General features: G+C 45.1%; 1 long non-coding RNA gene across 1 annotated transcript; it reads left to right on the top strand.

Moving 5' to 3' along the window:
* Window positions 1-8,549: 8,549 nt before the first annotated feature.
* LOC110297281 lies at window positions 8,550-10,996 on the top strand. The gene is made up of 3 exons (XR_002378264.2): window positions 8,550-8,654; window positions 9,345-9,532; window positions 9,677-10,996. It is a non-coding gene; the product is annotated as an uncharacterized LOC110297281 (long non-coding RNA).
* The last annotated feature ends 316 nt before the right edge of the window (window positions 10,997-11,312 follow it).

Consider the following 11,312-nt stretch of genomic DNA (forward strand, 5'->3'; position numbering starts at 1 on the left):
TACTACTACTGCTACTATGTATAGGGTCTCATGTATCTATCCTGCTTTGGCCTTGAATTCACCTTGAACTTCTGACCCTCTCACCTCCACCTCCCAAGAGCTGGACTCACACCATCATCCACCACCACACCTGGCTTGTTGTGTGCAAACTCGAGTTGCTTGTGCAAAGAAGTGTCTCTAAACAGACTCAATGGGTTTTGTGAACTGAGCCGAAGGTCAGACCAACACTCAGGACCCAGACAGATCCACAGAGGAAGCTTAGCTACCATAGACCTGAACAGCACTGTAAAGTCTTTGAAACTGAATTTATGTTGGAACCACAGCCCATAGATCGTATGGTCCAAACTTCTTGCCTGAGTCTAATGGGTCAGTTACCTGTCGAACGGAAATATTGGGTCTGGCAAGATGGTTCATCAGGTGGAGGTACTTAGAGCAAGCCCGATGACCTGGGTTTGATTCCTACATAGTGGAAAGAGAAAATCAGTTCCTGAAAGTTTTCATCTGTTTTATGCAACCCACCCTCGTACACACACCACACACCAAATAAAGAATGACGAAATAAAATGTAATGAAAATTTAAGAATCATTCTTTTCAAATCTGAGAAGATAAAGGGTTTCAGTATTCATTGTGCCTGCACCAGAGCCTTAAGCACCTTGAATTTGACTAACAACAATAACAACAAAAAAAAAAAATCCCAATCTGAAACAACTCTGAAAGGATACAGATATCACTATTGGAGACCTTGAAAATTAAGATGATAAGAAGACATTGTAATAAGGACACAGAAGATTCACTATAGATAGACCTGGTCTTAAACATTTTTTTCTAATGGCATTTCTTAGCTGGAAGGAAATGATTCCAGAGGCAGGCTCACACATTTAGAGTAAGAAAGGTTACTGTTTGAGTAAATGTAACAGGCACTTTGTCTGAGACAGGGTCTTGCTATGTGTGGCACAGGCTGGCCTCAATCCATCTGCCTCAGCTTTCTATGTGCTAGAATTTCAGGGCACAACAACACCTGCTTTATTCTTTAAAAGCCATGTGACTCTTTGTTTTGTTTTGTTTTGTTTTGTTGTGTTTTTTTTTAATTAAACATTTTTTATAAATATGAAAAACATATCAGGATGTCCAGGATACACACACACACACACACACACACACACACACACACACACATATATATTAAAGATGACAAGACACTGATTAAGGAAATAAGACCTTTAAAAACCTGAAAAACATGCCATGTTCATAGATTGACAGGCACAATATAGGTCATGTGTCAGTTTTTCTTAAGCTGATCTATAGATTCAACCAATTGCTACCATAGTTCCAGACTTACTTTGACACCCTCTTGTTCTTGTAAAGATAGACAAGGAAAACCCCCAAACTCCATAAGCAATAAATTAAATACGCCTGACTTCACAGTATCCACTTTAAAGACTTACAATTTAAACATCAAGGGATAGCTGGGCAGGCAGGGTAGTACAAGCTTGTTATAACGGCATGCTGGATATGGAGGCTAGCCTGAGCTACATATTAGTCCCGGGCAAGCCTGAGGTTAATGAGATCCTTCAAAAACAAAACAAAACTACTTCTTCTTCTGGCTGTCCTGGAACTCACTTTGTAGACCAGGCTGGCTTCGAACTCAGAAATCTGCTTGCCTCTGCCTCCCAAGTGCTGGGATTAAAGGCGAGCGCCATCACCGGCGGGCAAAACAAAACTTCAGTACCGTTAGCAGTGGCTCAGCCACTTCTGTTCCTCGAGTTCCTGAAAACTATTAGTGTGCTTTTGGTTTTCACAGAGCTGCATATTCTGAGCATTTGCCTGAAGGTTTAGCCATATTTTTATACATCCTCATTTCTGATGGAGTAGTGCTTCATGTCACACCACATCTTATTTATCCTGTTGTTTGTTGGGCATTTGAGTTATGTACTCTTCAGCTATTTGACTAATTTAGCTGGAGGATATCTGCGCTGAGGTTTGGGAGACGTTTTTTCCTTTCTTTTTTGATATAGGTCTGTGAGTAGACTTGGCCACAGCGACTCCATGCTTCCATTGCTTCTTGCTTGCGTTGTGTCACTCCTGTCTTCAGTGCTACACAAGGACCTTGCTCTCTACATTCTTGCCAGCTCTTATCCTTATCCACAGAGCTGGTTGACTGCAGGTATATCTCCTTGCTGTGATGTTTCAAGTTTCCCTGTGGTTAACAGTGTTGAGAGAGCTTCAGCCTCTTATCAGTTGTCCGAACATCCTTGGGGAATAGCTATAGAAATCCTTTATCTGAAGCTTATTTTTCAACTGTGTATCTTAAAAGAGCCTCCCCACCCCACCTCACCCCCACACCTAACAGGGTTTCTCTGTGTAGCCCTGGCTGTCCCAGAACTCTCTGTAGACCAGGCTGGCTGCAAACTCAGCCTCTGCCTCCCAGGTGCTGGGAGTAAAGGCATGTGCCACCACTACTTGGAAATATTTTTAAGTGTGTGTGTGTGTGTGTGTGTGTGTACCACTGCAGGTGTGTGCCAGGTGATGGTTCTTTCCTTCCTGGAGACGGAAATCAGGACATCATATTTGGCAGCCAGATCCTTTGCCTACTGAAACATCTCCTCTGCCACCAATGTGGGATTTTGGTAAAAACGGAGATGGTCCTGAATATAGATGTTGCTATTTCAGCAACATTAAGACCCTGGTAAATGAATATGAAACATCTTTTCATTTACTAAATCCTTCGATTCTTCACAAAGCTATTTTGTAGTTTTCAGTGAACAAGCATTACTCTCCTATCGTTAAATTTATTTCCAAAGGATAGCTTACAATCCACTGTAACGCTAGCTCTGAGGGATCTAACGTCCTCCTCTGGCCTGCATGGATGGTTATCTGCATTCATGTGTACATACTCACACATACGTGTAATTAAAAATTAAATTAAACCTTAATGTTTGGAGAAAAAATTTATTCCCAAGCATTTTTTTTTTATCCTTTTGGTCCTAATTGTGAGTTAGATTATTTTGTCAATTTGCTATTTAGGTTATTCACTGCCAGAGTGAGGAAGGCAGGAGATTTTTGTATTTTGATCTCATAGACCAGTGCTGCTTCTTTGTTAACTGGAAAATTTCCTGGTGAAATTCCTTATGCTCCTAACCCCTCAGGAGCATCCCCACACGCTGACACACAGTTCCACTTCTTTATGAGCCGGATGCTTTCTATGTCTTTTTCTGGCCAACTTCCCCCGACTAGAGGTTCCAGTATAGTGTTGGGGAGAAGCAGACTGAGCAGGTAGCCCTTGCTCCTCACCTTTGGAGGAAGCATTCTGCCTTTCCGCATGAGGTTTGAAGCTAGTGGTGTTTATATACCTTGGATCAACTGGGGGGCATTCTCCATAGTCCTAGTTTGTTAAGTGTTTATCATTTGATTTAAAAAAAAAAAAAGGCTTTGGATTTTTAGTGCCTTTTCTTCACCCACTGAGATGATCATGTGCTGTTTGTACTTTATTGTATCAAAAGCCAACCAACAAAATCCCTCTTGCATCACAACTCATACTCTCTTTCTTCCTTTCTTTCTTTCTTCCTTCCTTTCTTTCTTTCTTTCTCACCCCCCTCTCTCTTTCTTTTTTTTTTTTTTCTGAGACAGGGTTTCTCTATATAGCCCTGGCTGCCCTGGAACTCACTTTGTAGACTAGGCTGGCCTTGAACTCAGAAATTTGCCTGTCTCTGCCTCCCTCGTGCTGGGATTAAAGGCGTGCACCACCACACCTGTTTTTTTTTTTTTTTTCATACTTTTTAAAGATGAAAATTTTGATATATTTCCATCTTTGATCTGTTAGCATTTCATCCAGGTTTTCCATGTCTATATTCATAAGGGATATTTAAATATACTTTATTTTTATTTGTGTATGTGGTGTGTGTGTGTGTGTTCTTTTGGGGGCCAGAAGAGGACACCAGATGCCCCTGAACTAGAGTTACAGGTCAACTGTGAGCTGCTTGACCAGAGTGTTGGGAACTGAACTGCAGTCCTCTGCAAGAGAAAGTGCTCTTAGTTGCTGAGTCATCATGCCAGCCTCCATAAACGATACTGATCTATAGCTGTCTTGTGATATCTTTAATTTTCAAATCAGACCAACACCAGCATCACAGAATGAACCATTAGAATTTCACCGTTATCATTTTCCTGGATGAGTCTAAAGGGTTTTCATGTTTCTGGAGACTTGGTGGAGCTCAGCCATCTGACCCTGTGCTTTTTTGGGTGTGAATACTCTTGGATTTTAGCTCAGTCTCTTACTTGGTTTTATGTATGCTAATTTAGACTCTATGTCATCTTGGGCCAACTTCAAAATTGCATCTTCCCCAAACTGGCCTACTTCATCTGAATGACCCAGCCTGGTGACACACCATCATTCATTGAGTTAGTTCATGACCCTCTCATCTGTACAATGTTGGAAATCAGTTCTTCCATTATAATACTTGGCAATTCCCTCCACTTTCTTGATCAGCCTTTAAAAAGAGCTAATTTTTGGTTTCTTGATTTGTGTGTGTGTGTGTGTTGGTTTCAACTCTCTGTTTCATCTCTACTTTCTATTATTTCTCTGCTTAATTTATGTTGTTTTCTCTACTTTTTGAGTTTCTTAGAGTAGGAATTTTGTCTTTGGGTTGAGGTTATTTGTGTGTGTTTGAGTGTGTGTGTGCACGTGCTTGTGTGGTACATATGCATGCACATAGAGAACAGAGGTCGATACTAGCTATCTGTCTTAGTTAAGGTTTTACTGCTGTGAACAGACACCATGACCAATGCAAGTCTTATAAAAGACAACATTTAATTGGGGCTGGCTTACAGGTTCAGAGGTTCAGTCCAGTATCATCAAAGCAGGGACATGGCAGCATCCAGGTAGGCATGGTGCAGGCAGAGCTGAGAGTTCTGCATCTTCATCTGAAGGCTGCTAGTGGAAGACTGATTTCCAGGCAGCTAGGGTGAGGGTCTTAAACCCACATCCACAGTGACACACCCACTCCAACAAGGCCACACCTCCTAATAGGGCCACTCCCTGGGCCAAGCATATACAAACCATCACATTATCTTCCTCAGTTACGTTCCACCTTCCATGCTGAGGCATAGTCTCACTTAATCCCCAGAGCTTCCCCATGTAGCTTTAGTCTGGGGATCCCTCTGCCTACTAAGGCTGGGATTACAGGTGGGCTGCTGTGCCCTCCTGCCTGGCAGGCATCTTCATGGACACTAAGGATCCAGACGCTGGTCTTCACTCCTGCATAGCAAGCACTTTAGTCGGGGAGCTACCCCTACTCCTCCTTTTCCTGTTTTAAAGAAATATGTTTATTAATTCTTTAAGAATTTATATAACAAATTCTGATCACATTTGTTCCCAGCTTCTCCAAGCTTCACACACATGTTCCTTTTTAACCACGTTTGCAACTGTAGATTTTTCTCTAAACACCAGTTTCACTGACTCCACACAGGCGACAACGTAGATAGTGAGAGATATGACATGGATGACTTGGCGGGGCATTTGAACATCTTGGTGCCAGTCCCCAATTTTGGTATGAACCCGAAACTGTTCTAAGTCTATTTGAAGCCCTCCCTTTTTTCTTAGAGTGGTACGTTCTGTATGGGGAACAAAATAATAATGTCTGTCAGAAACAGTGTAGGCAGTAAAGAGTCAGATGTATATTTTTAAAGTCCTAGGAGCACAATGCAACTTTTTTTTCAGCTGGTTGTGGTCACGTGTACCTTTAACCCTGCCACTCAGGAAGCAGGGGCAGGTGGATCTCTGTGGGTTCCGTGGTGGTTTGGGGGGGATGGTGTGCTATGGTGTACATGTGGAAGTCAGAAGACAAATTGCTGGAACTGGTTCAGTCCTGGATGGGCTAGCATTGCCTCTGATCCACAACCCCAGCCCATTCTAGTACTTTTTAATGCTAACTACAATGTACTGCCCACTAATCATATTTATAAATAAGTTTTAGATAGAACCCTCGGGAGTCAAATCATCAAAGTATACAGACGTATGTATCATGGGAACACTGACCTTGGCAGTCTGAATTGCTTCATTAATATTGGATAAAGTAGTCCTCAGAAAGAAGAATGTTACTGGACATAAGGAAGGGAATTGCGTGCAATTAAAAGTGTCCTTGTTTGTTTGCTTGCTTGCTTGCTTTTTTTGAGACAGGGACTCTAGACATAGTCCTGGAATTCACTATGTAGATCAGGCTGGCTTTCAACTCACAGAGATCTGTCTGCCTCTACCTCCTGAATGCTGGGATTAAAGGCGTGCACCCCCACACCTAGCTAAAAGTGTCCTTTGTTTAAAAAAAAAAAAAAAAAAAAACATAGCCAGAGCATACTGAAGCAACAGCAGGAAAATCTCAAATTCCAGGACAGACTTGCTCTCAGATATATGCTCTAGTGACAACAAACAAAGAAACAAAGAAACAAGCAAGCAACAGCAACAACAAAACCCAAAACAAGCTATCACAGACTGAAGTGCTTTACCAGAAAATCTCTCAGTCGGGCGTGGTGGGTCACGCCTTTAATCCCAGCACTCGGGAGGCAGAGGCAGGCGGATTTCTGAGTTCGAGGCCAGCCTGGTCTACAAAGTGAGTTCCAGAACAGCCAGGGCTATACAGAGAAACCCTGTCTCGAAAAACCAAAAAAAAAAAAAAAATTTACCCAGGGTCTTGAGCAAGTCACTGAGGTTGAGAGAGGCTCTAGAGAAGATTCCGAGATGGAAGGATTTGTGCTCTTACAACCAATGAGAGCATGGTACTCATGTGTCTCCCCCAACCCCACATCCCACCCCACGCTGCCTCCATGTGTGTGTTCTGAGCCTCTTGGAGTTTGCATCTTGCGTCAAGCCAAGGAAAGGTTGCGTGAACACATAGGGGAGAAGCCATCCACAGCCCGGAAATAGAGCTTCACTTCACCATTACCCATTACCCAGTCTCCCAGCCTTGAGATGGGAACGAAAGAGTCTGTACTTAAAGTAGCCCGTCTGAGGTGCTTTCCTATGGTGGACTGAGAAGAGGAAGAAACCATTTTAATGCATATGCTCACAATCACACAGCTTCAAGAGGCTTAGAGACAATTTCATCTGTCGGTGCTCCTGGAGACCTGTGTCGCGGAAGTCTGCCTGACCCGGATACACTGATGCAGTGTTTCACCCCTAAGATGCAGAAGGTACCTGATTTTCATGGTCACTAAAACAGACACACAAGGGAATCAGCCAAGAAGTCTTAAGACAAGGAAGAAGGCTGGAAATCATAAGAACAATGTGTCTGACTACAAAGGAATGAAAAGAGAAATTGGTCACACCGAGACATGTGCAGAGTCCCCATATCTGTGAAAATTAAAGATATTTTTCTCAAAACACCACCGGGAGGTAAAGGGGGGAGGGGCCAAGCAGGAAACTTTGTGAATGGAGTATCAGTGAAGACACAGCCTGCACAGATCACGGGGGCAAGTTGAAGGGCTTCTAGGGAAGTGTGTGGTTTGTGACAGGGTGGGATATAACCCAGCCACACCCCAATGATGCTTTGTGAGATTCGGAGGGAACAAGAGAGACAAATGTTGCACTCAGTGCATGTGTGTGTGTATTCATGCATGCGGGTGTATATGAATGCTTGTGTGTGTATGCACATGTGTGAGCATGTGCATATGTGCTCTGTGTCTTGTGTGTATCAGAGACATCAGAACACCAGGGAATTTTCCAGACTGCAGTTTCTGACAGACAGTGGATTGATGCTTTGAGTGTGCTCCATGCTATCCAGATGCTTGCAGAGGCAGTGGAAACGCTTCGGTTGGCACCAGTAGAAGAGGCTAAGTTAATGTGTGCCCAGCAGCTGGGACCTGAGGGTGTGGAGTTTAGCTAAGTCTCCTCCACCTCCCTCTCCGACCTGACTCCCGCTGGGTAGGGGCAGGTCGGAGCTGCTATGTTCTGACCTCACAGTGAAATCTGAATAATTGATGCCCTAGTCTAATGTTTCACCCAATTGTCATAACGCAGAAACACAAGCCCAGTGTATGGAGGCTGCAGACAAAGGGCTGTTTTCATCGCTCGCTTTCCCCCAGCCTCAGGTCTGTGTGGCTCTCTCTCCAGCACATGATCTGCGACAATTATCCTCTGTTCTCCCACCCTTCCCCAGGGAACCAGGGGAGGAATTATTAGGGAGGTGGCTCCCCAAGGGCACAGGGGGAGGTCTGGAACCTCCTGCAGTGTGGCATGTGGACTGTGTGCCCAGCTGCTGCTTGACACTCACTTGGCAAGGCTTTCCCTCTGCCAGGGCTGCCTGCAGGGCCTCTGAACACAGGGCTCTCACCCAAACAAGCAGCCAGATGGGTCCCCAGTGGCTTGTGAGCCGGCTCCCTGTGCAGGAGGTAGGACATGAGGGTGGGAGGGGCCACCTAGGAACTCCCTGAGCCCCGGGCAGATGGAAAGCCCAGCCCTGCTTGCATTGCTTGCTCTAGCATTGGGGGCAGGGTTCATTTCTAACTCTCAGAGCAAAACAAAACACAGGAAATGAACTTCAAACACTGTTCGGGAAGCTGGGGACAGGTGACAATTCAACCTCATTTGGCTCTGCAGGAAAAACTATGACAGGATATCTAAATCTCAGGAGGACAGTTGGTGTCAACCATGGCCACTATGGAGGTACAAAGATCGGTGCAGACAGAGGGCAGCTTGTGTTTGGTGTAAGGTTCCCAAGTCAGTCTCATAGTCCAGATTTGGGAAATCAAAGGAATCTTTGAGTTTAAGTTGAACACTTCCAAGTGACCAGCAGCAGTCCCTTTTGTCGTTTTGGCTGGTTTGCTGGAGTCCAGGTAGCAGAAAGCAGGTGAGAGACTCTGGGCAGGACTATGCTGCTGCTCTTTGGTTTATTCCTAAGAAAGGGAGATGTAAGTGGAGGAAAGCAAGGTGCAGGGAGGGTACAAACAACCTGGTTCACGAAATAGGAACAATGCTATTTGCTTGACTTGAGGCTGGGTGTAGCTATGTAGTTCTAGCCTTAAACTACATTCTCCTGTCTCCGACTTCTTAGCATTGGGATTATAGGTGAATGATATGATGTCTAGCCAATAGTATATTACTGAAAAATTACACATTATTGGGCTCAAGAGTACCTGGGGGACAGGTGCAGCTCTCATTAAATAACCAGGCTTTGGCTTGCATGTGTGGGGTGCCTGTTATTCAACCTGTGGGAACCAGGCCTGAGCCCTGCCTAGCAAAGGTGCCTCAAAGCTGGGATGGGGACAGATGGCTGTAGCCTTTATTAGAGATAGGAGGATGTGAGCTCCGAGAGGCTCTCACGGGCTCTCCTCCATTGTCTACTTCCTTCACAAGGGTCGAAGCATGAAGAGTTCCATGCCCTGGCCCGCATCTGAGAGAATGTACAGCCACCTGGCCTTCTACAGCACTGGCCCTGTCTGCAAGGTCTTTCCCCTGTCTCTTAGAGAATCTGCTCCCAGCTCTCAGACAAGGTGATGACCTGTGGAGAATGGAACCTGAAATGAGTCTCTCATGGCCTTACGGTGAGGAAAGAATCCGAACTGGAAGCGAATGGAAAGTAGACTGAGCTAGAGGTGGGAGTATAGAGAGGGTCTCCCTTGTCCTTAGTGGTTCATTCCTACTGCCAGGAACAGGCTGTCAGTGGATTACCCTTTCTTCTTCCCCAGGAATTCTGCTTTCAAGGGAAGCCCTTGCGCAAGACTCACTCCACCTCATCTGTGTCCAGTGCTCCACTAATTTCCATGGTGCAGATCTCAGCCCTGGAGGTTCATCTTCCTAAGGAATGCTGGGACTTCCTGGTCCTCTCTCCTGGTGCATGGTCCATTCTTCTTGTTCTTTACAGGCATGCTTTTCAAGATACCCAACTTTGCATGGCACTGCTTGTCAGAAGCCAGAGCCTAGGGCCAACCCCGGGTCCCATATAGCATGTACCCGGCGAAACAGTCACTATCAGGAGGGACCTTGGGCGAAGGGGGCCTGCTGGCTGATGCAGCATCCTGACCTGTGAGGAGTTCCAGGGGTCTAGAGCTGGGACAACAGTCTTCTCTGAATACTACTCTCATGAAGAAGAGAGAAGACTGATTAAATTAAAATACGAAAGAGAGGGTCTCCCTGGAGCATCTAGGGAAACCCTAATTCTTGGCAGCTGTGGGGTAGTTGGGTAGGAGGAGTGTGAAAGGCTGGGTTGGAGGACAAGGCTATATAGGTATTGTGGAATCCTCAGCTCCTGCCTGCTGTGGTCTGCAGTTGGGAGGTGTGGGAGCTGCAGGCTCCTGTGAGTATAACAGCCCCATAGAAGTGACCATTCTCATCTCACTTGATGACCATGTAATGGTCTCAAGAAGGATAAGAGTCTAACCAGATAATGTTGATCTCACAGAACCTGCTTCTGTGGCCTCTCAGTGTGATATTACTGAAAGGCAGGGAGGAACAGACCCCCATGCAGCCAGCTGGGGAGGTGCAGAACCCTTTGAGGGAGGCATTACGGTCTGGACATGAAGTGTCAGACTTGTTCCTCAGCTGGTGGAGCAAATCATTGAGGGTTACCAGCTAGTTCCTGAGGGCTCTGACCAAATCGGTTAGTCACTGATGGGTTCCTATTAATGGCATTACTGGCAGGTGATGGAAACTTCCAGCAGCAGAGCCTCCGTGAAATAAGTGGGCCATTGGGAATATGGTCTCAGTAGCTAAACCTTTACCCAGATCCCTCTTTGCACAGCTGTGAAATTCTCTCTCCCCCACAAGGCCACAGCAATGGACCAGAACTTCATCTGGGAGCCCAAATGAGTCTCTCCTCCTCTGACATGTTTATCTCAGGCATTTGTAGCAGCAATGAAAAATCTAGTGTAGGAGGCAAGTTGTTTTGTTTGTCTTGGGGTGTGTGTGTGTGTATGCATGCATATGTGATCATGTTTAATGGCTAATTGTTAGAAAATAGATATAAGCCTGTCAGCACACTCCTTTAATCCTACCACTTGGGAGGCAGAGGCAGGTGGATCTCTGAGTTCAAGGCCAACTTGGTCTATAGAACAAGTTCCAGGACAGCCAGGGTTATGCAGAGAAACCCTGTCTTGAGGAATTAAAAATAAACAGACAACGTAAAACAAATAAATCACTTTTAAGTGTATAGGCCAGAGGTGGTCAGAAGACATATAGTGCTCTGTGACCATCACATCTGTCCTGGTTACAGTTACTAGTGCTCTGATGAAACACCATGACCAAAGCAACCAACACTTTCACATCACTGTTTATCACCAGAGGAAGTCAGTCAGGAAAGGAACTCAAACAGGACAGGAACCTGGA

Source organism: Mus caroli, chromosome 7 (genome assembly GCF_900094665.2).
Source record: "Mus caroli chromosome 7, CAROLI_EIJ_v1.1, whole genome shotgun sequence".
NCBI lineage: Eukaryota > Metazoa > Chordata > Mammalia > Rodentia > Muridae > Mus > Mus caroli.